General features: G+C 52.3%; 1 pseudogene; it reads left to right on the forward strand.

Moving 5' to 3' along the window:
• The first annotated feature begins 3,136 nt into the window (after nt 1–3,136).
• On the forward strand, nt 3,137–4,852 carry LOC123816078 (annotated as a pseudogene).
• The last annotated feature ends 22,229 nt before the right edge of the window (nt 4,853–27,081 follow it).

Genomic DNA, 27,081 nt, shown 5'->3' on the forward strand with positions numbered 1-27,081 from the left:
GAACCTCGTGCTCAGGTATTCAGCTGGTGACGCAAACCTTCTGGCTTAGGTCCTCCGTGCCCCAGTACATTCTGACACCTGGCTTGTCTCTGGTGGGAACCCTGCCCTCACTGCCCCACCAGGGGCCTCCCCTGCTGCCTCGCCGTAGACCAGTGGTTAATGAAGGTCGAGCACAGTCTACACCGAGCCCTTGCTAAAGTACACCAGATTCCTCTCCCCCAACTCCCCTTTGTCTCTCCCTCCCTGGAAGGCGAGAACATTTGAAAGATGATTTATACCCTTGCCATTCAGTTCAGCTCGGCCCGTGTTCGCCGACCCCTGGGGCCGTGCCCTGTCTCCAGCCCCCTGGGAGTCTGCTGTGGACCCCAGCTCTGGGCCCTGTGAGGGACCTCCCTGTACCCCAGACCCCAGCACTGCCCTCCACACCTCTCTAAGCTGACCAGGCTGGAGCAAGACTGATTAGGGGGGCCTAGTGGTCCCATATACAAAGCAGCAGTTACAAAGTCCAGCACTCACACTGTTCCCCCGCAACCCCTAGTCCTGCTCCCAAGTCTACACCCTTCCCAAGGGGCCTTCCCATGTGTGAGCCCTCATCCCCTCTGCCTTACCCCCAAGGCGGCCCTGGTCACCTGAGCTTTTCCTATGTTCCCATGGTCCAGAGAGAGTCCTATGTACCAGGCCATTGCCCTCGGAGACACAGCTCTTCTGCCCCACTGAGACCTCAGCAGGTGCAGGAGCCAACCTTATCTGCAGCTGGGGGCTGTGCACACAGTACCCTGTAACCCCAAGCTGTCAGCCACCAGGACCCAGGCCGTTAGCCCTCAGGCACTCCTTATCCTCCCTCCCTACCCCCCAAGGTGGGGAGTGGGGGGTACTTTAAAAGATGTGCAGGGTAGGACCTATCCTCAGGGAGTTTATTATCTTGATAGAGAAAGAAATATGGAATGCAGACAGTAAGACGTCTGTGCAGTCAGACGACCATGGAAATGGTGGTGGGCTGGAGTAAACCGAGGAAGCCTCCTGGAGGCGAGGGGACCCAGGCAGGCCTTGGAGACCGGGCAGAAAGGGGTGAGAAGTGAGGGGCGGGGTGAGAAGCTGCAGATACCTAGATACCAAAGGCAACAACAACAAAAGCCATAGCACTCCTAGGTGACACTACAGCATGCATCCTTGGGTCCCAGAAAAAGGAGGATGCTTTGGGGGCCTGTTCCCTCTTATCTGCTTCCTCACTGCCTTTCTGAAGGCACCCAGAGGTTGGGCTGAGGCCAGAGCAGCCCTCCTCTCTCCGGCCTGTCCCTGAGGACAGCCAGCTGAGGCAGTGGGTCTGGGGAGAGTCTGTTTGCTGGGGATAAGGGAGCAAGTGGGGAAAGGCCTGGTGGGGAGGGACTCCTGTTATTTGGATTTGGGGGCCTATAAGGGGGAGTGATGGGCAGGGCAGGGCCACCTCTGTGCCCAGGGAGAGGAGCTTTCAGTCCAGCTGGGAGTGGACTGGCTGAGAACTGTGCTGTTGGTGCCAATCAGGAGCACAGTCAGGAGACGGGAAGGGAGAGTGGGAGGTGGAGCCAATGCCAGAGGAGTCTGAGGCCATGTGGAGCAGAGTAAGTGTGACTGCAGAAGAGAGATTTCTAACAGATTGCCAATCATTTGCCTGTCCGTGATCCCAAAGGGTGGGGGACATCATTTCCCAGACTTCTGTCTCTGCCCCCAGGCCCAGAGCACCTGTCCTCCAGGTCACCCCAGGCCGCCTGGACATCCTGCCCCGGTGTGAAGCTTCACACCTCCCCCTCTTCTTCCGCGCGTTGGGGCTTCGTCAGCTGCCTCTCTGCCTCATTTATTCCATCTCCCTAACCCTCTTATTTAAAAAAAATCTCCAAGTTAATTTATTTTTCATTTTGTGTTTGTATTTGTACATGCAGTCCAATGCTCTCAAAGGAATAAATTATTATTTCAGTATGTAAAGGTTTAGCATCTTCTCTTGGCTACCCCAAACCATCTAAACTTTAAAAAAGCAGAACTATGTGCTATACCATGACAACTTCATAAATCTGCCTCCAGAGCCAGAGAAGAGGCATCAGGGTAGGGGTTTCACTGCCGTGGCTCCAGGAGGTAGGCGTGCCGAGGAGGCATGACCCACACAACTGTACACCTGAAACCCGTGTCACTTTACTAACCAATGCCTCCCCAATAAATTCAATAAAAATTTAAAAAAAGAGTGCATAACCAATACAGAGTAATTATGAAACTAATATTTCTGCCAATAAATTTTGAAGCTGATTTAGACCAGATAGGACTATAAATCCAGTCTTTGCACCAATTATGAAAAATATACCCTATAATCTTGAATATCTTATTTTCAGAGAGAAAACAAACAATGGAAAGTTATGTGGGGTCAATGTTGCAAACTCTGTTGGAGCCCAGCCCCTTACTCTCTTGTTCCTGGATTCCAGAACCTCTGACCCCCAGATCAACTCATGTATATGTGCTCGCTGCTGTCCTCCCTGCCTCCGACTGCTGCAGCCTGCGATCGCCTTTTCTTCCCGTCCTGCCCACCCTCTGCCTGCTGTGCATTTTTCATCCCACAGTTCTCTGGCTCATCCCAAGCCTTTTAAAAATATATTTTATTTATTTATTTTTAGAGAAAGGGAGGGAGAAAGAGAGGGAAAGAAAAACTCTCATGTGCCCCCAGGTGGGGACCTGGCCCGAAACCCAGGCATGTGTCCTGACTGGGAATTGAACTGGCAACCCTCTGGTTTCAGGATGGTGCTCAGTCCACTAAGCCACACCCGTGAAGGCTCATCCCAAGTCTTTTGTTCCCTGCAGGACACAGACACACCAGGGCCTCTGAGACTGAATGCACAGGTTGGACGCATGGCTCTAAGTTGCTGGGAGTGAGGCTCACATGGAATCAGGGTAGTTTTTCAACTAAAATCGGAGAAGACACTTACCATCACCAAACTGTACAAATTTCTGACTGGCACCGGCTCCATGACAATGAGCAGTCAGCAGGAAGCATAAAGGGATTCTAAACAAACAAGGGTAACAGTGAAATTTACCCACACAATCTGACACTTACAGGTCCAGAAGTGGCAGAGAAACAAAGACGGAGGAGGGGAAACCTGGGCCAAGTCAAGTGAGCATGCGCGCTGAGTGTGCCTGTGCTGGCCTTAGAGTGGTGGCGGCACTTGGAGGGGGGACACAAAACTTGACGGGTTCTGCAGGGAGCTGGGCCTCTGACACAGACAGCAGTTTTAGATTCTTCAGTGACAGCACACCCCTACCAGAAAGGCCAGGATGCCTCTCCAAGCATAGAAGGTAAGAAGCCTGGGGAACCCATGCTGGTGACTGGAACAGGCATTAGTGCTGTGGTGGCACCTCGGGTTGCCGCCCCGAGATCCCGGAAGGGGTTCATTCGGGCCTGACTGGACGCTGCCATTGACTTTGCTCTTCTAGAAAATGAGGAGAGCAAAAATTTCAGAAATGTGTCCATAAAGACAAGAATATTGTTCATGGTATCCATGACCCTATTCAGAAACTCTGCTTGCACTGTTACTGGGGAGACACGAATCAGAGGGCTCCCCCTCCTCGGTTCTTGCCTCGCTTGCAAAAGAAGAATAAGCAAGAGACAGCACGTATAGTGGAAATGAGATAGCAAGTTTATTTGTGAAATACGGTTGAGCATGGAACTATAGGCAGGGACCCAGTTAGTCTGAATGTATAGAGAAAATGTATAGAGAAAATAAAGTTATTAGTAAGTTTATTAGTAAGTTTATTTTATACACTTGAACCAGAAGGTACAAGTGAGCACCCAGCCAATCTGGGTGCCCAGACTATTGGGGTTCAGGGGTTATATACTTTAGCTAGCTTCTAGGTACCCCTCCTTCTCCCTCTTCTAGACCTTGGGACTAATACACAGTTACAAAGGCTTTCTTTCCCAGCTAGGGGAATCATTACAAAGGCTTCCTTTCCCACGGAAGTGTTATGCGCAAAACTTCAAGGGCTCCCCCCTCCTGTGCTCTCACGGTGTTCCTCGTGATGTTGGAACACCTGGCAATCTTATCGGACCAGGCTCAGGACTGCTGGGCCAGTGGGTGAGACGTGTCTCCCTCCTCTCCCTGCCTTGGTTTACTATTTATCCTACCTAACAGTACCACGGATGTTCAATCCTCATTTTTCAAGGACTGTTTATATTTAGCATTTGATGACTTGGAGTCAAAGATGGAAGACTCTGGAGAGAGCTGCTTCAGTTAGTTCTCCGCCCGCTGGAAAACGGAGCCCTGGTTTTGAGTAAAAGTTTGACAACCTCCTGGAACCGTATGTAGCACATCAGCTCGAACCCCTTGACCTTACTGATGAAGAAAAGTCTGAGAGTGGACTCTAGAGAAGCTGAAACTGAGAGTGTTACACATCCATGGGGTCTACACCAATCCTAATGGCATGTCCCTCCTTCAGCTGGGCATCAGAATGTGCCCAGGAATACTGAGGTTATGAGAGGGATTCAGAAACTCCGTAAACACCATCACTTCTTTTCCCGGCTTGCGGCCAAGGCTGTGGGTGGCACCGCCCTGCAAGCCCTCCCTTCCAGAGGCTGTCCAGCGTAACTCCGACTTAGCACATCTCGTGTTGGCTCAGAGAGCAGATGCAGATGAGCTCAAGAAGCTTTGAGAAGATACTGGGGACAGGGGATTTTCATTGTCCCTTTTGGAAATGAATATGCTGGTCTTCCAGAATATTTCAAGTGACTGACCTGTGGGCTCTCCAGGAGGGGTGGATCAGTGGTGAGAGGATGGTGAGAGGAGGCCAGCTCACTGGCTCCTGGGTGGCACACAGTGAAATGAGGGACCACAGCACGTGAGAGCACCGCAGGAGCCGCCGCCCTCAGACCATGCTGCAGGGTCTGCTGTGGATGGTGCTCACCAGGCCCCTCACAGGAACCCAACACAGCTCCTGGGGAGAACCAAGCCCAGAGCTGAAGGTTGGGGCTGTGCAGAGTGGGGGAATGTTCCAACTCAACCCCCTCTTCGCACCAGCCAGTTCTTGGTCTTTTTGGTTTGTTTTTTTCTTTGGTTCTTGGTCTTTTGTGGCCTGTTTCAGTTCGAGAATACCCAAGTGACCACAGGACCCAGATGCAGCTCTCCACCCCATTCCTGGGCTGGACACACTGCTTGTGCCCATGCAGCACATCAGTGTGACCCCCAGTGAGCGGCTGCTGCTCCGTACAAGGGACCTGGGGTGCAGATGCCATGGACTCACCATGGTCCTTGTTGCAGTTTTGCTCTCTATTATTTTCTAAAAATTAATATTTTAAAAAATATTAATTTTAATATTTAAATATTTTTAAAATTAATATTTTTAAAAAGATTTTAATTTATTTATTTTTATAGAGAGGAGAAGGGAGGGAGAGAGGGAGAGAAACATCAATGTGTGGTTGTCTCTCACGTGCCCCCGCACTGGGGACCTGGCCCGTAACCCAGGCATGTGCCCTGACTGGGGATCGAACTGGTGACCCTTTGGGTTGCAGGTCAGCACTCAATACACTGAGCCACACCAGCCAGGGCTGCTCTCTATTCTTGGTTTTTCTTTCTTTCTTTTTTAAATTGTTAATTCTATTATAGTTGTCCTAATTTCCCCCCTTCTCCCCCTTCCACCCAGCGCCCCCCCCCATAGTCAGTCCCCTCTCCACTGTCCATGTCCGTGAGTCATTCATACATGTTCTTTGACTATTCTTGCTTTTTTCTTAAGCTTAATAGCTTTTAAAAATAAGGCTTGAAGCTCTAGTTTTCTATATCTTTTATAGTGTACAGTATTTTATGAGCTGTATCAAAAGCTTGTTCATTTAACCACAACAATGAAAAGCAAAGACAATGTGTATGCCTGTTTCCACACACATATCACAAGCCGAGAAGTAAAATGCTGTGTGGGAACGTGGGTGCAGGCTGCACGGAGGGAGTGGAGGAGGCCAGGTGGAGGGCCGCTCGCTGCTGGAGGGCAGGCAGCTCTGGCCAGCTGCGGGAACTCCCCGGGAAGGGCGTGCTCGGGAAGGCTGCCCCCGGGCTGCCTAAACCATCAAGTCCACAGGAGGTGGGGAGCGTGCACAGTTGTCACACAACCATAATGGGCTTGGTTTCAGCAACCAAATCTCATTTTACTAGTTGCCCTGAGATATCCCCCAAGCTTTCCAGAATGTTACCTTTTCCAGTCTCACCACTTCTCTGGGCGATGAGCTCCGTCTGTCGCCCCGTCCGTCAGTTGCCACTTCACTCCTCAGGATAAAACTCTCCTCTCCTGACTCCAGCTGCTGACGCCTCATTGAGACCAAGCAGTGAAGGTGGCTCTTGGCTAAGACAAGAGTTTCTCATTCATAAAGACAGGACACAGGCTGGGCTCCCCCTTTGAAGGGTCAGACACTGGAGTGGGAGGGTCCTCGGGGGCACTGAGGCTCTTGCTGCCCACATGTTAGTATTTAACGCTCTGCTGGCAGAGGGAAGGCCCCAGATGTGCCCCTCCCAGGGGCTCAATTTCAGACAAAGGAACTAGGATGAAATGTGGCCATTAGTAAAGGAAAAAAATAAAAAGGAACTGTTTAAAGAGCAAAAATCTTGCAGGAAGCCATGGAGTGTATTTGAAAACGGGGTGGGCCGGGGCGGGTGGGCAGCAAACAAATGTGTCTTGCAGAACAAAAAGCCTAGGCCCCTGCCCAGAGGCCACAGGCCTCCGAATGCAAAGCCATGAGAAGAGCACCTGCTGGGAGAGAGGGCCTGGGAGCCGGAGCCTCAGCTCCTCCACGTACCTGCATCGGGAACAGGAACTAAAGCATGCATTCAGCCACAGAGGCTTCTGTCAGCAGTAGGATGACAGTGGGAAGCACGTGATGCCACACACACGTCTTGCAATGTAATGACATGCTAGGGTCTGCTGATGACACACAGAGGCGAGGGAGAAGGCTGTTGAGCACACTGTCCAAACTGTCCCTCTCACATGGCTACCTAGGAACTGTGGCCAGGAGAGATGCTTTTATTCCTCCTGCCCTGGTCACAGACAGTGCCCCTGCCCATTTGCTTTAAAAAAATAAAAGGTTCTACACCCACCACTATTGTTGGTGTAACACTATGGCCGAAGCCTCACATTTCCTTTTTTCTGGTCCAGACATTGTAAGACCTAGAGAACATTTGACCAACAACCTCTAGCTGGGATGTTGAGACTCTCTTGGGCACCTTTGTGCAAACTAGAAAAAGGCAGTCCCCTGGGTGGATCCAGGGCAGCTGGGCTCGGCACAGCCTGCTCTGTGCAGCCGGCACACTTGTGGAGCTCTACTCGTGACCTGGCCACATGGGCCACCAGTGACAAGGCCAGAGGACTCCAGAGGCGAAATGATGTTTAGCATTTACGATATGGCTGCTTATCTGGAAGGTCTTTCACCATAACTGGCGAGGATGGAGGGAGAAGTCAGGGCGGGGTCTCCACTGCGGCAGCAGAGGGGAAGGCTCGCCGCTGCTGTGACAGCTGCGGTCTGGTCAGCCGGAAGGACCTGGTGGAGGCCATCACAGAAGTGACCAGCTTGGAACCCAGTGGAATCGCTTCATGTCTCTTTTTCCAGTGGAGCAGCATCGATAAACAAACAGAAAAATGACCATGTCATAAGTGCGTTGCCAACGCTTTTCACTGCCTGAGAGGCCCCTCGGGGCGGCGTGAGATCAGCTCAGGGAAGAGCAGCTGCCCCCCGAGGAGGTGAGTCCCTTTCCGGGGATCTCTCTCCCCAGGGGTAATCACTGTCCTGAAATGTCACTCCGCCAATTACTTTTCCTGCCTTTTGAAGTTTACATAAACGATTACAAATTGTATCTAGTCTTTCATGTTTGACCTTTCTGCTCAGCAGCTCCTTGTGGTGAAATGTAGCCACGCCGCTGCCCCGCTCTGTGTGTGTGCTGTGCTGCAGACATATACCACGCTTTATTTATCCATTATCCTGTTAATGGGAACTTGTGCAGTCTTTCTTTTCAATTGACTTTTTTTTCTGATTACAAAGATGGTCAAATAGTCATATAAAAATGTTGCCATTTTAAGATCTCATTGAGAGTTCCAGGTCCCTGTGTGCCGGGGGTCTTAGCACCTGGGCTTCCCTTGCTCCCTTCAGCGGCCAGGCCCCTCACCCACACTCACCCCCGGGCTCTTCTCAGTGGTCTCAGCCTCCTTCCAACCCCTGGCCGGGAACAGCACCCCCTCTCCCCACTTGTTCTTTCAGCCTCAGCTGCATGGGCCTCCAAGTGCCCAGGAAAGCTGCTGTCCAGGTCAATGTGTGCCCTCAGCCGACACTTTCCCTCGGCCGAGACGTCTCCAGGCTTCTTACGGCCCCTACCCCAAAGCCCAAAGAGGCCCTCAGCAGCTGTTTCACTGGGGGAAGGAAAGGCTCGGAGCGCAGAGGCCTTCACCAGCCCTGCCGTGCCTGCCACCCCGCTCCCTCGTCACACCCGTGTGCCCATCAACGGAACCTGGCGCTCCCAAGGCATCCAGTGCGGGGTGTGGACCTGGGACCCCTGCCCCACCCAGGCTGCAGGACTTAACCCTCAGTCTGCTCCCTCAAGCCAGAAACCCTCAGCCTCTCCCTGTCTGGGCCACGAACAGGCAGCCCCTTCCTTCCCTTCTGGGGTCCCTGAGGGCCACCGCTGTGCTGAGCTCAGTTCACGGGATACAGTTCAGGCCTCCGGGGTGGTATTTGACAACATGGTCACAGGAGTTCTGTTGAGACTCTTGACTTCTGGGACAGCAATTTTTCTCAGCTCCTCTCTTCACCCCCACCTCCGCCCTTTCACGATCCTCTCACTCCAGTTCCCTTCCCATGCTGGCCCCTGGAGCATCAACTTTCCCCAAAGTTCAGGGTCAATCCACTGTTCTGGGCACATCCTCTCAGCAACACCAAACCTGGGGACCCCATCCCAGGACCTTCTCCCATCCTGGGACCCTCCCCGCAACCCCCGTTCAGGCTTTCTATCCAGCCATTCCACCCAGAGGCCCAGAAGAGCCTCAGAATCTCAGGGAGGTACCTTTTGAATGAAAGCACATTTAAATCATACATTTAGAAAACCAGCCCTTGAGAGTTTTCGCAGTGCAGACAGACAGAGCAGGCAGTTAGGCATGAGCAGAGCGGGAACCACAGGCCAGGCACCGAAAGTCCTGGGTGCCCAGCAACGGGCCAAACTAAAGGAAACAACCGTTGTAGGCCGGGACCTCACCCCTAGGGTGACCTTTGCTCCCCCAGCCTGTTGTTAGCCATGTGGTTTAGACCCCCTCAGAGGAGGAGGATCAAGGGGTGGGAGAATAGCCTTTTACGATTCTAGTACGAGGACAGGAGATGACAGACCCTGAGATAAGTCAGCTTGAAGAAGGAAGTAGTTCAAAGTCCAAAAGTTTGTTTTAGCACTAAGCTGCTCTGAACTTTACCTCTCTTCCTAAGTTCTTTGTAGTAACTAAGTTCTCTGTAGTAACAAAGAACTTAGGAAGAGAGGAAAAGTTCCTTAAAACTTGGTCACTAATTTAAAAAAAGTAGTAATAGTAGCAGTTACTGCCTCCGGCTACAAGCAGCCCTTGCCCACCTCGGGGGCAGCGTTGAGCAGCCTGCTCCATTCTTTCTTTCCAGTGTGCTTCTGCTTTGCTTGCTGAACAGACTTTTGGTTACACTAGAGTTCTTGGCTCTGAATGCTTTCTAAGCTGACCTCAAGAACCGAAGCCCTTCATGACTGCTAACAAGACCATGCAATGGAGAGGTCCACTCCATAGAGCCAGGCAGGCCGCTGGCAGAGCAAACAGTCCATCTCTCCTGAGCATCCATGGTGCCCTCTTGAGTGGGCAGGGGCCTCCCACACTGCCCAACAGGTGCTTCAGAATCTCCGGCAAGCGCCAGATGCTGTGTGTTCACCAACAGGAAACGTGGATTTAAGAAGTTGGGAAAGCGCACTGGACAGGTGGACTGTACCAGCCGGGGAGCCAGCAGAAACAAAGGCTTCACAGCTGACAGTCTGCAATGGTGGGATGCTGCAGAGAGAAATACGAGACCTAGAAAGAGTGGGCACACACGGACTGAGACCAGAAGGGGCAGCCAGGCCAGAGCCGGGCCTCCCACTAAGGGCCACACCAGGTGACATTTGCCTTCTGATCGCAGCTGGTGCCTCCTGACCCACTGAGAGCTGTCCTGTGATCCATTCAGGTCAGCCTCCTGCACCCAGTGCAGGGCAGGGGAGCTGTGGAGAGGGCTGAGCTTGGCTCTGGAGAAGAACATGAGACAGGAGCAGGAATGGGTGAGGCTTCCGTTCCATCAAAACATAAGGAGAGGGCAAGCCATCGGTGACACTGCCATAGAGACCAGGAAGCCAAACAGGAGGACCCAAGGCTGGTCCTGCAGCCTTCACGCCCTCCCCTGCTCCGCTCTCCTCTGTTATTATCCGGAATGATAACCAATCACAGCCCACGCTCAGGAGGACCAATGTGTTTGAACTGAGGGGAAGGCCGGGGCACAGCCACCTAGACCCCCTCTCTCTACGATCCATTGCATCTGGCTTTTAAACTACTGCCTAAGTGAGAAAGGAGCAAGGCAGCTGGCGAAGATGGAGCAGGCAGGTCCCTGGGGGCTGGGTTTTAAGGGGGAAAAAATCGGAAGCAGAAAGAAGGTATGTCAAACATGTGTACAGATAAGCGAGATAATCACCACAGCACAACTCAAAAGCAGAACTGACAGGTGTATGTTTCTGCACAGAACACTGCTCCCAGTAGGGTGGTGTACGCAGCTGGGACCTGTCTTACTGAAGGGGAAAGGGGTACACAAAACAATAATGACACCCAACATTGGTAGTTTAGTTCCCCAGCCCCAGCACTGGTGTTGGGGTGGGGGGCAACCTGCAGAAGCCACAGCTCAGGGAGCAGGGCAGTAAACGGCTGCCTGGAACTTCAGGGTGGTCAGTCATAGCCTAGCGCGCATGGCGGAAGCATGACTTCCAGAATGGCCTGAAGAGAAGGGTCTGGGCACCCCCGGAGCATGTGAGGCCAGTGAACGGGTGGGATCACCAGCAGAGAGCAAAATCAAACCTCAGCTGACGCTGACACAAAGCAGGGAGCTTCCACCCCTGAGACTGACTTGGGGTTCTGTTTATTCTGCCTCACGCCAGATGTGACCAGGCTTTTTTCTAGTCCAGAGAAGGCTGCCAGGAAGCTCAAGTGTTCTAGGAAGAAGAGGCCTGAGCTGGGCTGTCCAGTCTGTAAGGATATGTCAGCAGAGACCACGAATCAGTTAATAAAATCCTGAAATATCAGGAACGGGAGGCCCTTTGGGGTGGCAAGGACTCATTTAGCAAAGCAGATGGTTTGTCTCGGGAGAGGCTTCTAAGCTGAAAATACACTTAAAGTAGGGTTAAGATACACTGAGATCATAATAGTCCCCAAAAAGTTACAGGGGGAGAGCTGGGAGCCCTGATGGTGGTCTCGACACCAGGGGGCCTGTCCTGCCCTTTCTGCAGTCAGGCTTCAGTGATTCGGCCCTGGTGGGGGGGCGGGGCGTCTAAGGGCAGAAGGCCTTACACCCCAGGCCCCTGTGGCATTGTCACCTGCGAGCTCGTCCTGGGCATGGTGCACGTGAGGAGTCTGGTCTGTAAGAACTAGCATTGTCTTAGAAGAAGGCAGAGCCTAGTCAGAGGGGAGCCAAAGCTTGGGAGTGGAGCATGCGCAGGGGCTGTCGGGAGAGGCAGAGAGGGGCCCCACCCAACGCTTCCCCTTCTTCAGAGGTCGGGGCTGGCTTAAGGCCCCAGAGGGGCCAGCTACCCTGGTTGGGAGGCCAGGGAACCAGGACGGCATAGAGACCCCCAGCACGCACCCAGGAGGGCAGTGAAGCAAGGAGGACAGGCATGTGTGAGGGTGCCTGCCTGCCACCTTGGACCCCTTCTTCCTCCTCCAAAGGAGCCCCCAGCGGGGCTTCACTGGGTGCACAACCCACCCACCAATCCCGGAAGCAGTTCTGTTTCTAGCGCTCTTAATTTTTCACTTTCTGCCTCAGCCCTCTTCTAAGCAATTTCAAGCTTTTTTGCCTCTTCTGTTATTCTCCCCTAGAATTATCTGCTGCTACTCACAGGTGCCCACCTGTAGGCTGGAAGGGTAGATTTTCCTTCTGAGCACTCTGCTCCCTTTCTCGTCCTCTTTAACCAAAGCCAATGCTGTCCCGTAGCTGAGGGCTGGGCTCCTGCTCCTCCCTTCCCTCTGCCTTCCCTTCTCTCCCTGCCACTTCAGCTGCCTTTGTTCCCTCTCCAGAAGCAGCACCTGCTGCGAAAGTGGCTACAAGAAGGAAGAACAACCTGCCCTCCTGCTGGGAGCCTCGCTGGCATCTCCAAGACTCTGAAGGCAAAAGGAGGAAAAGCCATCCACAGGAATCCAGCTCCTCTCCCTTCCTCCCTCAAAAGGCTTCTGCCTCCAGCTCTTCCAGAAAGAACATTCCAGACTCAGAGAGGCTCTTCCTAGAGGAGAGTCTTCTTGGCATTTAGGGGGAGCTGAAGGCCCCAGGTTGTCCTGCCTGGAAGCTTTGTCTGGAATCTAAGAGCACAGCATGATTGTTAGTGCCTTGCCAATGGGCGACCCCCACACTCACTCCTCAACGGAGGAGAAATCAAGAGCAGGATGCTCAAGTCAAATGACAAGGTCAGCAGTGTAGGTCCAAGTAAAAGTAGGTGACCCTAGAAAGTGGAGCTCAGTCTGGAAGGTGTCATACTGGGCAAGGGCCAGGGTGTTCAGGCAGAAGGAAAGGTGTCCTTCCTAAGGGGGGGTGAACCAGGTCATGAGGTCGTCGCCATCCACCTCACTCTACACCCTCTCTGCTCCACTGGTCCCCACAACTGCCCCCAGACCCCTTCCCTCCCCCAGCAGAAGCCATCAGAGGGACCTTTGCTGGCTAATGGGAGCCCCCAAGACATGGCAGAACCAGACATATGTGCCTGGCCCCACTTCCCTCCGTCTCTGACTGTCTTCTAGTCCTGCCTCCTCTGTGTGCCCCTACGCCCTTCTTTCAGGAGTCTCTTCTGGCTTCTGCTTGGTTGCCATCCGCATCTCTCTCCTGGACCATTCTCTCTCCCAGCACTGCATGTGTTTTATTGTCCCTCTCTGGCCCTTCCTGTTTCTCTCCACTTCTGCACAACGGCTGAGGGCCAGGATCCAGAGCTGGAGTCACAGAGGAGGGTCACAGTGCCGGGATGGAGCCTCGTGGTGTCTGAGGAGAGAACTGCCTCTCCCGTCGGTGAGCCCCGTACCATGCGGCAAGGCCCAAGGTGTGGGGAAAAGCAGGGCTGGCTGCAAGGAGGCACCGCAAAACACATCAGCTTCCCCCCTTCACCTCATCTGAAGCCAGCCTTCCCCTGACGGTGCTCCTCCAGCTCTCCTGAAAGAGAGAGGCTGCTCTCCTTCCTGTCCACCTGCCTCGCCTTCCTGACCATTCTAACTCCTTCCCAAATAATGCATACTCTTCTACTCGGAGCCCCATACCCTGCGCCACATGGCTCTCTTCTTCCCATCTTCATCTATTAACGACCCAGTGGACTCCCACATTCACCTCCCCATGAGGGCTTAGAGTTATGCCTGGCACATAGTAGGTGCTCAATAAATATTTGTTGAATGAATGAATGGAGACCTCTGGTCTCAGAATCACGGGTTTTGTCATTGCCCCAATACTGCCCCCACCTAGACAATTTTAACAACTTCCAAGGGACCTTGCCCCCGCTCCTCTTTCTGCAACCCATCCCCTTGGCCAGTCCTTAAACCCAGATATCACCTACGGGGCCCCATCTGTGCTCTCCACAACCCCTTTCTTTGGAGATGCTTCCATGACTACCATCACAACTTGCAGATCCCAGTTTCATATTGTGTTGTTGTCTCTGCACCTCATGGTCAACCCACCTAACACCCTTGACTCTCTTCCCTTTGAGCTGGACTTGCCTTGCTGGTCTGCAGCCTTGGAACATGACTTTTCTTTTTTTTTTTCTGGACTTGTACTTGAGCTCTATAAGAGAAAAGTGCAGAGCCCAGTGGTTGTTCCATTATAAAGGGTTAATTAATAATCCAGCTGTGCCTTCCTCTGCTGCCAGCTGCTAGTCAGTTTACCCATTCCCAGAGTTCACCTTTGTCCTCAAACCATTGTTCCCATCGCTAGGCTGCTCCCCTTCTGTGACATATACACCCAGTCTTCACTCACTTATGAAAACCCAGACCATTAGCTTGGAACTCTCTCCCTGGCCCTCCTATCTCATGTTATCTACCCGTACCCGGCCCTGCTCAGGCTCCACACTCTTTTTTTTGATAATTCTTCCACTTGAGCTTTGGGTCTCGCACACCCCAGGCTGGCCTTCCAGCCAAGTATCCCTCCCCCAGATATCCTGTGAAATTACTTCTGACCTCGCCTCCCACCTCTTAGCCTACCAATGTGCCAACACCTCTCACTAGATTAAAAAAAACAAAACAAAAACAAAAACCTTCCCTCAACCAAGCATCTTCTTTAAGCTAGCATTCTCTTTTAAAAATGCCACTCACCAGAAAACTTCTGGAAAGATCTTCGAAGACTGTAAAGAGCTTACCCATTCCTCCCATCCACTCTACCCAGTGCTGTTGGCCTCTGTGCTGTGCCCCGTCTAATGAGTCTGAGCTACCAGAGAGTGGATTCCCTCTGCACTCCTCATCATACAGTCTTTCCTTTTCCTTTTTGTCACAAAAGAAATACGTGCTCGTTCTAACCAACCACAGAGAGAGTTGAATAGTGTGACTCCCCTCTAACCTACCCTGTGTCCCATCCTCCAGAGGACATAGCGGTAAATGTGGGTTAAGTTTATATCCCCCCAGACTTTTCTCAATGCACAGATATATACACAGTGTTATGCAAACAAATAGAAGTTTGTTAAAGACGGAAATGGGGACCTGGCCCCCTTACTGAACACCTGACACATTCGGTGTACAATGAGGAATCAGGACTCTGGGTCAGGGGCTCTTGCAAAAAGTCTCTCTACTGTAGGTCTAGAAGTTGAACATGACCTATTACTGAAGGGCATGTTCCTACTCTTCTTACATAACAATGACAATCGATGAAAACACTTCTCACCAGTGTGTGCACAACTATGCTATTCAGAGTCATTCCTGCATTCCTCCAGTCCTTTCGAGTTGAAAGCCATCTTAAGAAGCAGGATGGTTCTCTTGGATCATGGCTGCCCACAGGTTATGCATCTAGTTCAAGCAGGATCTCGGCAGTACCTGGTGGCACACCTCATCGCCTTGGTCTCTACTATGTCACCGTGTACATACTGACAGCTCTGTATTGAGACCCCAGAGACACTTCACACATTAAGAGTCGTGAAAAAATGGTTTAATGTGTTCCAGGCAGCAGCTGGCTTGAGCATCATGCATGCAAATTACTCTCCATTAGATATATTATCATATGCAGCAAATATAGCCACTTACAAATGGTCTCATCATATGTTAATTAGTATTTTGTCTACAAGAGTTGGTGGTGGCGGCATGGCCCAACTGTTACTGGTCCAGGTTCACGTGGCGGCCAAAGGAGCACAGGTGACCTCCCTCATGGCCATCAGCTCATTTCTCAAGGAATTTGACTCAGCTCTTATTTTGATACCCAGAGTTATAGATGAAATAGAACATTTCTTAAAAAAAAAGCAGGAACAAAAACAAAAAACAGAAATGGGATCCTAGTACACACATTGTTCTATAGCTTGCTGTTTTCCAGCTAGAGCACAGACACACCTTCACACCAGCCCCGGGTCCCTCCCACACCCTCGGTGAGGCCACACTGTTTCCCAGCTCGGGGACGACTGTGTCGTGGACTTAGCTGCTCTCCAATTAACTGTTTAGGTTGTTTCCAATTTTTTAATATCGTGACACTGCCACAACTTTTCTTGTATGTATATCCTCACACAGTTATGTATTTTGTTGTAGAGAGTCCCCAGTGTGGAACCGCTTTTCATGTTTAAAATGACCCTCCAAAAAGGCTGCCCCAGTTCCTCGCTCACCCACAGCACACCTGGGCAGGCGGCTGGTAACCATCCTCATGACCAGCTACAGCCCCACGCCCTCCTTCCGCCTTCAAACTCTGCTGTTGGGTTTCTGACCTCTTCTTCTCAAATTGTCCTCCACCCCTCAATGCTGGTCTATCTTCCTCTGCCTCTGGCCTCAAGAATGTCGTTTCATGAGTTCTCCTCTGGTTTTTGGAGTGGCCCCCTTTATCATCTTCATGCTAAAGGGCCTCAGATGGGTCCAAGTCCCTCCCTGCAGCTCCAGACCCCTTCTTTCCTTGTTCCTCCTAGAGACAGGCAATCAAGCAATTCAGATGAACTGCCCAATGAATGAGGGTTGCACAGGTGAGTGTGAGGAAAAGGAGAACATATCATGCCCCCATCATTCATGCATTCTACAAATATTTATTGAGTACCTATTAAGTGCGGTGTATTTCAGGAAGCTGGGGAAAATGGTGAGCTGAACCAGGCGACTGCCGTCTTGGAGGAGAGAGAGACGTTAATCAAATAATCACACAAATAATTGTATGATTTCAAATTGTGCTAAATGCCACAAGAGAGTGGCTCCTGGAGATGTCTCTGACAGCTGCCGGGGCCAAAGAGGCCAGGCCTAGTGATTGGCAGTCAGTGTGGCCAGCACACTGCTCACCTGCTCCCCCGGAGATGGTGTCGGAACTGAGATCTGGGAAGGCTTTGAGCACACGAAGCAGGCTGGGAAGAGCTCTCCACACTGGGACAGAAGGCCCAGCTGGAGGGGAGTGAGGCACATCCCAGGCACCTCAAGAAAAGAAGCACAGTCTGGTATTTAGCTAGGGGCTTGGGAAGCCTTGTTCTGTGAGATTCCTGCTCTTGACCATTCCTGCATTTCTAGCCACAGGAAATAACAGAAAAACACTTGTTCCCATGTTCTGCCCCTCTCAGACCACGGTGCCTCGTATTCAGGATGCACTGATAGGGGAGAAGAGGGAAGCAGACGCCATCACCTGCCTTTCGTTGATGGCCTTGGTTACATCCCGATACTCTGCCCTTGTAGGTGTGCCCGTTTCCCTTGGCTGGACACTCAAAGTCCTCCTATGAGTCACTGGAGAGACAGGTAGATCTGAGACACAATAGGGGTGACGGTTGGCTTTTGACAAATTAGTCAACTCTTTTGTTCTGTTAAGCTCACCTCTGGCTTCCAGAGACATGTTTTCCCACCTCTGGGGATCTGTGCTGGGCAATATTTTCTCATTACATGAATTGTGAGGGTTTCTATTTTTCCATTCACTGGTATTTTCTGCTCTTGGAGTCTGGGTGCCTCTCAATAGAAGCTAAGAAATGTTGATCCCTATGAATAAAACAAAGCGACTTAACCTGGCCATTGGCCACTGGCCCCTTCATCCATCTAACTTAAGTCTTGCCAAATGGTGGTCTGACCACTGGCTGTCTGGACTACTCAGTGGCTTTCATGGGTACCACCCTAAACGACAGAAGAGGTGACATAGGGTCTGGAGCCCCACTCTGGCCATCCTTCGTTCTTTTAGCCAAGAATCACACACTATCTTCCCAGAGGCCTTACTGACCTCTAGCCAAGGGACTGGACCCCCTCTTTGCCTCCCTAGGAGGGATGTGCTGCCTCTACCCAAGGAGGGTTACCCCCTACCCCCTGCACTGAAGTTTGAAATGTGAGGTGGCCCTTCTCTTCACAGCACCTCGTCAGTCCTGTATTTGATACCTCAACCCTCCTCAGCTAACGCAAGAAATGCCAAGACTGGGCTACAGTCCCTGGCCCTCCTACCCCCTTGTCTGCAGCTTGAGGCCCATGGTGTGAGATCTTAAAAGTTCTCCAAGAAATAGGCCAACCAGTTGCAGCCTTGATTGCAAAGCGGCCCACAAACACTAGTGAGGGCACGTGACAGCATTGGAGTCTGTCCCTGTGCTGGCCACATTGACTGCCAACCACTTGGCCTGGCCTCAGGAGTCTAAGGCGCCTGCCTAGGCTGAGTCTTTAACTTTGAACTTGTAGTAAAGGGAGGGAAACCCAGAAGGGGAGCATCTATCCAGGAGACCAACCTCTCTTCCTGGATTTTGATTCTGAAAGTGTTAAACAAGAGACAACAGCTCTCTTCTCAACCCGGAACCTCCATGTGGTTACATTCATTCCGTTTCAAACACTGCTGATTGGAAGGAAAATGGTTATTGCAATAAAAGCACCAAGAGATTCCGAAACAAAGCACGGAGCCAAGCCCTGTAGGAGAGCAAAGCTTTCAGGAATTAAATGCTCAGTCAATTCATGGAGAAAACGGCGTGGGTGATTTCTGGACTCCGTTCACCTGGGCAGCCACGCGGCTCCCACCACAGCTCTCCCACCAGCTCTTCGGGCCCCCAACCAGGTGCTGCTGTTTCCCTGCCAGGCTAGATGATGGCTTGGCATCTAAACAGACTTAAAGTGCCAGTGGAGACAGCACTCAGTGACCGGAGTTCACCGAGAGAAGCATGGAAACCCCCTTTGGCAGGAAGGCGCAGCCCCACAAGGGCAGCGCCTGCGGACGGGTACAGGGCCCAGCCAGCCCCCGCAGCTTCTCTGCTCCAGTCCTTAAACTCTTCCAATATTTGGTGGAGAGTAGACATCAAAGGGTATAAAGTATTTTTCCTGTTTATCTTCTTGATTCCCAGTTGGTCTCAGTGAGCTGCAAACTATACACTCAGAAGATAAGATGAATTTCCGTCTCCCTGGCCCCTGACCAGGCCTGGTGGGGGTAGTTCCTCCCTTACTCCGTGGAGATGAACTGAGCCTCCCCTCAACCCCGGAGAAATTACCCACCGGCTCTGTCCAGGAATGTAACTACAAGGCCCCTTGCTGGGGTTACCAGAAGTCCTGATCCTTCCAAAGTTAAAAGCAATGATTATCCGCTAAAGAAGTCAAAACTCAAAGGAAACTGATGAGAAAAGGAGGCAAGGGGCTTGGGACCCTTCGAAAACATAGCAGGGAGGGAGATATCTTCTCTGGGTTGGTCTAAGATCTTCCCATCACTGACCCTGGCCTTCTGCCCTCTCTCTGAGGGCCCAGGTGAGGAGGACTCTGGTAGAGCCTCCAGGAGGCAGAGGCTTTCCCAGTCCCCAGCGGATGCCTGAGCGAGCAGTCACCTGCCTGCTGGTGGTGGCGGCTGTGTTCTAGGAATCCACAGACACCCCCAGAGCGGCTGTGGGCCATGGCAGCTTTGCGCAAACAGCTGCCTCCAGGGGTGTTGCTGGGCTGGAGATGGCAGGCAGCTGTCATGCTGCTGACCTGCTGGGGACCGGAACAGGGTGACGTGTGCTGCCCATGACTAACGGACAGAAGGAGGGAATCCCTGCGGACTTCCCAAAGACCTCAGTTTCTTCCTTGCCAGGGGAGCTTCCAGAAGCCAGGGCGGCCTTGAGCAGGAGGCTGGCGGAGCGCAGGGAAGACGAGGTTCCTGTGCCCAGGCTCGCAGTACTTTGTCTACATCTGGATAGGGGTTTCAGTTTGCATTGCTTGGCAAAGAAACATCCCAGCGCACATTTTAAGCTCCCAAGCCTTCTAATTAATACCTACTATGTGAATTATTTATTGGGAACATATGTTAGAGTTTAAAGAGCATCAAGCGGAGATCCTTTGCTAGTCAATTGATTTTAATAGGTTCATGTATTTACCACGAGCCAAGCTGGAGACTTCCCTGTCACTTGGAAGCTGGTGCTCCTCTGAGCCTGAGCCTTGAGCTATTTCCAGCTCGCCCCAAGCCTGCACTGCCCACCCTTCTATCCCACCCCTCCCACCACCAATCCCGGCCAAGTTGTCCCCTCATAATCTCTCTGAAGAAAGGAGTGTTATCTGCCCTTCTCTCTCCAACAAGAAGAGGTAAGCATCCGTCCTTGGGTGGTTGGAAAGGGCCGCTCAATGGGATCAGGCTGTGCCACTCCAGGCTTCAAGCCCACATTTCCCCAGGTCATGCCATCAAAACATACTTGAGATGGAGAAGGAAGCGTGAAATTTTAAGCAAAGGCAGCAGCAGGACTGAAGGACCCCGGCTGTGTCTCTCCCCAGTGGCTCCCCTCACCGGGGCAGCCTGGGGACCAGGGGGCCTGCATCTGCAGCAGGCCAAGAGCAGGTCTGCCAAATGCTGGGGCAGCTTCAAAACACCTGAGGTTGGGGCAGGGTGGGGAGATCAGGGGTCCAAAGAGGCAAAGGCCCTGCTCTTCCCAAGAATTTATAACCTGGGTGGTGGTCGAGCCTGCACCTTCTGTTTTTTGTCCCATCAGGGTGAAGAATGGAAAGGAGAGCTCTGAGCCCAGGGGCCTCATCTTCCTGTCCTCTGTCAGCCCCTGGCTCGAGGCCACCCTGGGTTCTGGAACCACACCTGGCAGGGGAGAAATTGAGGTGTTTGGGAAGTCCACAGGGATCCCCATGCCCACCACAGCCCCATTTTATCCACCAGCAGTTGCTCTCCCGGCTCAGGGGTATGCGCTGCAGAGAGACGGTCTATAGGGCAGGTGCAGGGGCCAAGACAGGCAAACCACGGCCAAGTGGGCTCCTCTTCCCCAGCACCAGTCTTCCCATCTCCCCCACACTGATCCCACCTAAAGCCACGGTCCAGGATTCTCTGAGGCTCTGTGGTCTTGAGGTGAGGCTTGGGGCAAGAGGCATCCAAGAGAAGGTTTGCTTTTTCTTCTGCCCCCAGTGTATCATTGTCCCAGGACCACTTTTTAGGTGAATTTCTCACTGTCTTGTATTTGTGGCTAAAGTGCATCTGCAGGCCCCACTGTAAATGTTAGAGACAGGCGTCCAGCAAAGGAGGAACACTGCCATAATTGGAGACATGAGTTTACATCCACAGGGTGGGCGCAAGGAGGGCTCTGCGCAGGGATAGGTGTCTTGGATGCAGAGGACATGTAAGGACCTCACAAACAGGAGTAATCCATTTCAAGTAACTGATGCCCACAGCCCAGTTGACCCGGCACACAGATAAGGAGCCATCACATACTTTGCCTCCTCAAAGGGGGATTCATGATCCTGAAGTCAAAGAAACCAGCTTCCCTGCCTGCTTCTTCCCAGGCAGAGCTGCAAGGGGACCTATCTGTGGCTGGGGGCTCTGCCTCTGGCTAAAGTCCAGAAGAAACCAGGACCTCAGACATAACAGTCTCCCTTGGCCTTGCCCCATGTTTGACAGTCATCCCTACTTGCAGAGGTCCCTGCGAGATGAGCTCCTGCCCCCAGGCCCCAGAGCCTAGCCCCCAGAGCCCAGCAGAGCCCACTGTCCAGGAATCTTTGCTAGTTCTCAACAGGAGGCTTCAACAAGGCCTTGTCCTTGTCCCACAGCCTGGGGTTATCCTGAGCCGGGAAAGCCTCCCAGGCCCCGTGTCTCCACAGTGAACTTTGTGGAGCAGGAGAGGAAGTTTGTCTTGGAAGAGGGTCTGGAATGCACTCACATTGACACAATCTTTAGGTGAGGCTTATGACATCAGGGCCTGCAGCCCTGACCCACTTCTGAGAGCTTCCCGATCAGCCTTTAAATCCCTCCTAGCACACAAGAGTCCCTGTGGTCCTGGGGCAGCGGATCGTGTCAGGTCCTTCCAGGGATGTTCTTATAGGGGCTCTGGCTTCCTGGCTTTGGGGACCAAAGTTTCCCCCAGAGCCTATGAGAATAAAACCTAGCAGAGAATAGCCCAGCATCCAGGGGAGGGTGTGGCCTGGAAGGCCACCCACAGTTCGCCTACCCTGGGGAGGGGGCCCCTCCAGAGAGCACCAATGGGGTGGACACCAAAGCTGGAGGTTCAAGTCACCAGCAAGGTGCAGGGACTTCACTTCCTCCCCAACTCTAAGATTCTAGGCACTGTCAGGGCCTCGGGAGCACCGCCACCCACTCTAAAGATGTTTCCCCTTGAACTCTAGTCTCTCCGGGCCAGGAGTGGAGGCTCAGGTTTTCCTTGACCCTTTCTTCAGGAAGTTAGGCCAGGCTGCTGTTGTCTCCATATGTTTTTTTAGGGAGTAGGAGGTAGCTCTGGGGGCCTAGACAGCAGGGATTTGCTGACAGGGCCCATAGACAACCCAGTGCCCACCCAGAAGTCCTTCATGGTTCAGCAGAAAGGGAACGTCCTATGGGCTCTTATGTTCCTAGAAGTCACGTTGATCTACAAGTGTATCAGCAAATGGGGCCTGCTCAGTCAAAGCTCAAGCTGAACTACCTCCTCGGGTACTCGCCACAATTTTCTGTCAGTTCCCCAGGCCTTCCCCACCCGGCTGCTGATGTGATTCTTACGTTCCTGTGGTTTGGGCCTTCAGGATTCAGTAAGGATGTGCATTGCCAGTGCCAACCCCTTGCCAGTTCAAGGCCAGGTCTGCAAGGGCCCAGAGGTGAATGAGGCACACCCTGCCCATCAGGGAAGTCTGTTTCAGTGCCACCTGGGTGACCTTCGGGACATGGTCAACAGGCTGCCGCAGCACATCCCATACCAGGGGAAACGGGTGGAGAATTATGCAGAGCTCCTGAGTGCGCAGGCGCAGGGCCAGTCCCTGCAGGCTGCTACGAGGAGAGCCTCACCAGGAGGCTGCTCTGCTGTGAGCCCGGTGTGTACATAGGACCGTCCAGTATGTGCACAAGTGACTGAGTCCTAGCCCTTCCCTCCTCCGTTCCCTGCTGCATTCTGTTTGTGTTCTCCAAAGCCCGAGGGAGGCCCTGCCAATTGGCAGGCAACAAAATCCATTCCAAATGAATCAGACCTGCAGGGTGTTCAGATTCCAGGGATCGTTTGGTCCAGGATTATTTTTTTTCAAAATTTTCTAACATGGGAAGCTGTTCTTCAAACAAATCAAATGTGTGAAGCAGATCAAAATAGAAAAGGGAAAAAAACATGCCCCGTATATGTCATGCAGGCAAATCTTGACCTACAGCTAACCCCAAACCTGGCCTGATCTATGTGATCCTCCCAGGACACCCGAGGGCCTGGAAGCCTGCTCCGCTCCCCTTTCTTTGTCCCCAGAAAAGACTGGGCTCTGGCCAGAGCAGACAATATTGAGATGGAAAGAGCTCTTTTCCAGATGCTCATGATAGAAAACCCAAAGCATCAACCGTCATGCCTGCTGGATTCAGACCCTTTACAACTCAGGGTGAGGCTCAGAAGACTTCCCTGTACTCCGAATTAACCTGGGAAAGACTGTTTCTCTGCTCTCTCAGTAGGGAGCCAGTAAGGCCCCAAGCCCCCTTTCTCTCCATCCCCATTCCACTGATGGATCCAGCAGTCAGGAACTGTCCCCCAAAGGCAGCTGAGGACTGACATCAAAGAGCTGGTGGGATGGCTGTGCTGGGTGACAGGAACATTGCCCCAACCTCTTCTCCTCCAAGCTGTGCCCCACCTCCCATCTTTTTACACCGTGACCCCCCACCCCCAGTCTTTATTTAAAACCTTGGCTGGCCTCAGCCCACCCCAGTGTTGTGAGAAACGGAAGTCCATTATCTTTCCACATTCCCCATCCCCAGGGCCCATCTGCAGTGAGCTACCACTGACTTCACTCTGTAAGAGACGCTCCAGCCCATTCCCTGTACCACAAGGCTTTTTTTATTTTTTTGCCGCACCCCATGCCAGCATTTCTTCAAGATGCCCGTCATCGCTCCTGAAGAGGCAGCCTTAGCAAGCTCACTTCACAGGAGACAAAGCTGTGGGCTGAGCCATGTAAATGTAACTCTGGGCCCCAAATTCTGGCGTGGGCAGCTTCCCCCCAGCATAATCCGTCTGCCTTGATGGCCCACAATACCTCCCCTACACTCAGATGCCGACAAGCCCCGCACCCCCGCACGTGCTTTGGGACCAGGCTGCGAGGAAGAACAGAGTTGCTCCTGGCGGCAGCAGGACCGAGGCGCCCAACCCGCCCCGCGACCCGTCCAGGGCACAGACCACCTCCTGTCCCTCTGGGGCCACCGGGGTGCCCGGCTTCCAGGAAGGCGCCCCCAAACCCGCTAGCAGCCTCGGACCCTTATGGTGGTCACGGCCCATGTGCGCCTTTAAGTAGCCCGGGGCGGCTCGGCCGCGCGACCGGACGGCGGTAAACCGTTGGGAACGGCCGTTACTCCGAGGCCTCCCTCCAGGGGGCGCATGGGGCGGGGCGACGACACCACCGCCCTCAAAGCCCGGCCCCTCCAACTGCCGGCCCGCTTCCGGGCCAGGGGTTCAGCCAGCATCGCCCCGCCCCGGCCACGCCCTCTCCGGCCACGCCCGCTCCTGGCCACGCCCCGCGGCAAACACCCCTGGAGGGTCTTCAGCTCTGAGCTGCCCCTGGGGTGGGTGTAAGCTCAGCTCCGCCTTTTTTGGATTTCTGGGCCGGGGTTGAAGACCAACTTAGAGGGTTTCCGGACACATCCTGATTTGAAGTTTCCCGATCTGTGGTCAGGCTGAGCGGTCCTCCCTGGGCGTTGGAGAACTGCGTATTCATGCACCTTTGAGGGATCTCAGATTGAGCTGAACAGAAGTGATTGATGGTTACTGGGGAACGTCCTTAGCTAATTCAGACATCTGGGTCCAGCAGACTGTTCCTGGGCCCAAAGATGTCTTTGAGGAGCCGGTGGATTTTGCCTTGTATTCTCTGGGCTTGAGGATGAACCCACAGAAATCTTGGGCATCGTCAATTCCCACTCCTCCCTGAACCCTCTAGTTCCTCTCCATCCACGTTGAAGTCTAAGAATCTTGTCTGCTTCCTCAACAAAAATCGAGGCCTCGGAGTTTCTCCATCAGCACCCTCCTCCCCCAAGGAGTGGGCGGGCTGCGTTTCTCTCCCTGTTCTCTTCCTGGCAGTCTTGGCTAATGGCCGTCCTCCACTCCTTTCAGCCCCTCCCTCCCACTCCGCGATTCTTTTCCACTTACCTCCCAACTCCAGAGGAGCTCGAGCAGTGAGGTGAAAAGAGAGGAGGTGAAAAGTAATTTCCTTTCAGCCTAAAAGGTTCTAATATGAACCCGGAGAAAGTGGGATTTAATAAGCTGAGAGTGGTTGCAACCTGCCTTGCCACACTCCCACCTCTCCCCATCATTCCTTTTTAAATAACTGAAGACCTTTTTAAAAACCTAAAGTGAATTGGCCATTTTTTGGAGGCATACAAAAGGTGACTCTGAAATTATACCATTTGTGTCTGTGTAAATCCATTGAAATAGAAAGTTTATAACCACCCACATTTTCGCTGATGATCCCAATCCATCTCCCTGCAGTAACCTCCTCTCTGCCCTCTGACCAAATCTACCTATGACAGTTATTCTCACAGAAAGTCACAGTAAACTGCAAGGGAATACACCCTGAAAGAGGGAAGGAAGGAGGAGAACTCTGTTTTTAATTAGGGCTTGGACTTTGAAGTAGAGGGAGATACTGAAAGATGTAAAGAAAACAAGGTGGAGAACTCTTTCCCCAGGTGGCCCATATCAGAAGCCAGAGGGGCAGAGCCCCCTGGAAAGAGGAGGACCCAGGCGAGAAGGAAGTGCAGCTGTCTCTGGCGGCAGTGGTGGTGAGACAGGCTGCGTCTAGGAGGGGCTGCCAGCTGCGCTCAGCCTGACTCTGTGTGTGTCAAGCTGTGGTGGGGAGCCGGCGAAGGGGGGCTGGAGTCTGAGGGGCAAAATTCACACTCCCAGATTCTTATAAGAGCCTCTTTCAGACCACCTGCAGAAAGGCTCTGTCTCCATTATGTCACATTCCAAAGGCGGGTGTCCTTGAAAACCTCGGTAACTGTAGGAGGGAAGCTGAAGCCCTGTGGAAAGCCTGGCATGGCATCAGGACTGGCTAATCAGGTTGGGTGAGTCGGGATGGTGAGGGCCCAGCGGGAGCACTTCAGAATGCAGGGAGCACGGCTTCTTGTCACGATTCCCCTCCAAAGCCCTCCTCCGCCAGCTTCCTGCAGGGATGAATCAGGAGAGCCTCCAGCAGCAGTAGCTTTGCTTTTGGCCAGCACATCCTCGGCTTTAGAAGCAGAGGGCAGAACTCAATGGCTCTTCCGGTGGGACATCAGAAGCTATAAACTAGGGACCAGAACTTAGGAAATCTTTGAAGGATCTGTATCTGGTCATTTCTGAATGTTTCTATTTTGGTCAACTCCTTTCTTTGTAGTTAAACCCTCAATACAGCAAAGGGGTTGGGGAGCTCAGAGACTGTCTTCCCAACAGCTAGTCTTGAGTGAAGCCAGATTCTCCTAAACAAACAAACAAACAAACAAACAAACAACAAGAAAGACTGAACCCTTGGGAAGTGCTGTACAAAGAAGGAATAAGGCATGGTGGGTTGGAGGGTGTAGGCAGAAATGAGGTAATCTTGGGTTTATGTAGAGAAAGTCTGTGGGAATATCACTGGGGGCAGGCCACGTTCTGACAGAGAAATCTGGGAATAGAGAATTTTGCACAGGGGTGTGGGAGCCAGGAGGCACAGGAGAAAGAATGAATGGGTCTGGGCAAGTGAGGATGGAGGTCGAGATGGAGAGCAGTTAGTGTAATTTCTCCTTTGTTTGGATGGTCTCACGACTCAGCGCGCACCCTGCCGCCCCAGCTAGACTGTTCATCTCTTGGGAGCTGGGCTGGGTCTTATTTTCTATTCCCAGTAGCACTTCAGTCAGTGTTTGCCACACTAAGTTGAATTTTATGTCATTTGCCCTAAATGGTATATTTGCAAGCTTAATTCTTCCCTATCTCAGTCTATTCTTTTTTTTTTCCTTCAAAGTCATTTTAAAGGGATTCCCTGAGACCTCTCCTGGCTAAGGGAATTGATCTCATAGCACTTAAAACTTCCTTCCAGAATTCTCTGGAAATAGAGCTTGCTGGCTTATGGGCTATTTAATTCCATTTATAATTAACACTGTCTAATAAGATAGGTGTATACCCTCTAAGAATGGTTAGCGTGCTTGCTATACAAATGAAAGACAGTATCATTTCCCACACAACATCTTTGTTCTAATAGATTATTCTCTGCCATACCGGACTGGCCAGAAATCAAGGCAGGCTGCGAAAAGGGGAGGCAGAACTAGAGTTTGACTGGGAGTTTACAACTGAGCCTTCAGCATGGCAACAGGAAACCCGCCTCCTGAGT

The sequence above is a fragment of the Phyllostomus hastatus genome, unplaced genomic scaffold (assembly GCF_019186645.2).
Source record: "Phyllostomus hastatus isolate PE091 unplaced genomic scaffold, TTU_PhHast_1.1 phas_contig_1048, whole genome shotgun sequence".
NCBI classification, from domain to species: domain Eukaryota; kingdom Metazoa; phylum Chordata; class Mammalia; order Chiroptera; family Phyllostomidae; genus Phyllostomus; species Phyllostomus hastatus.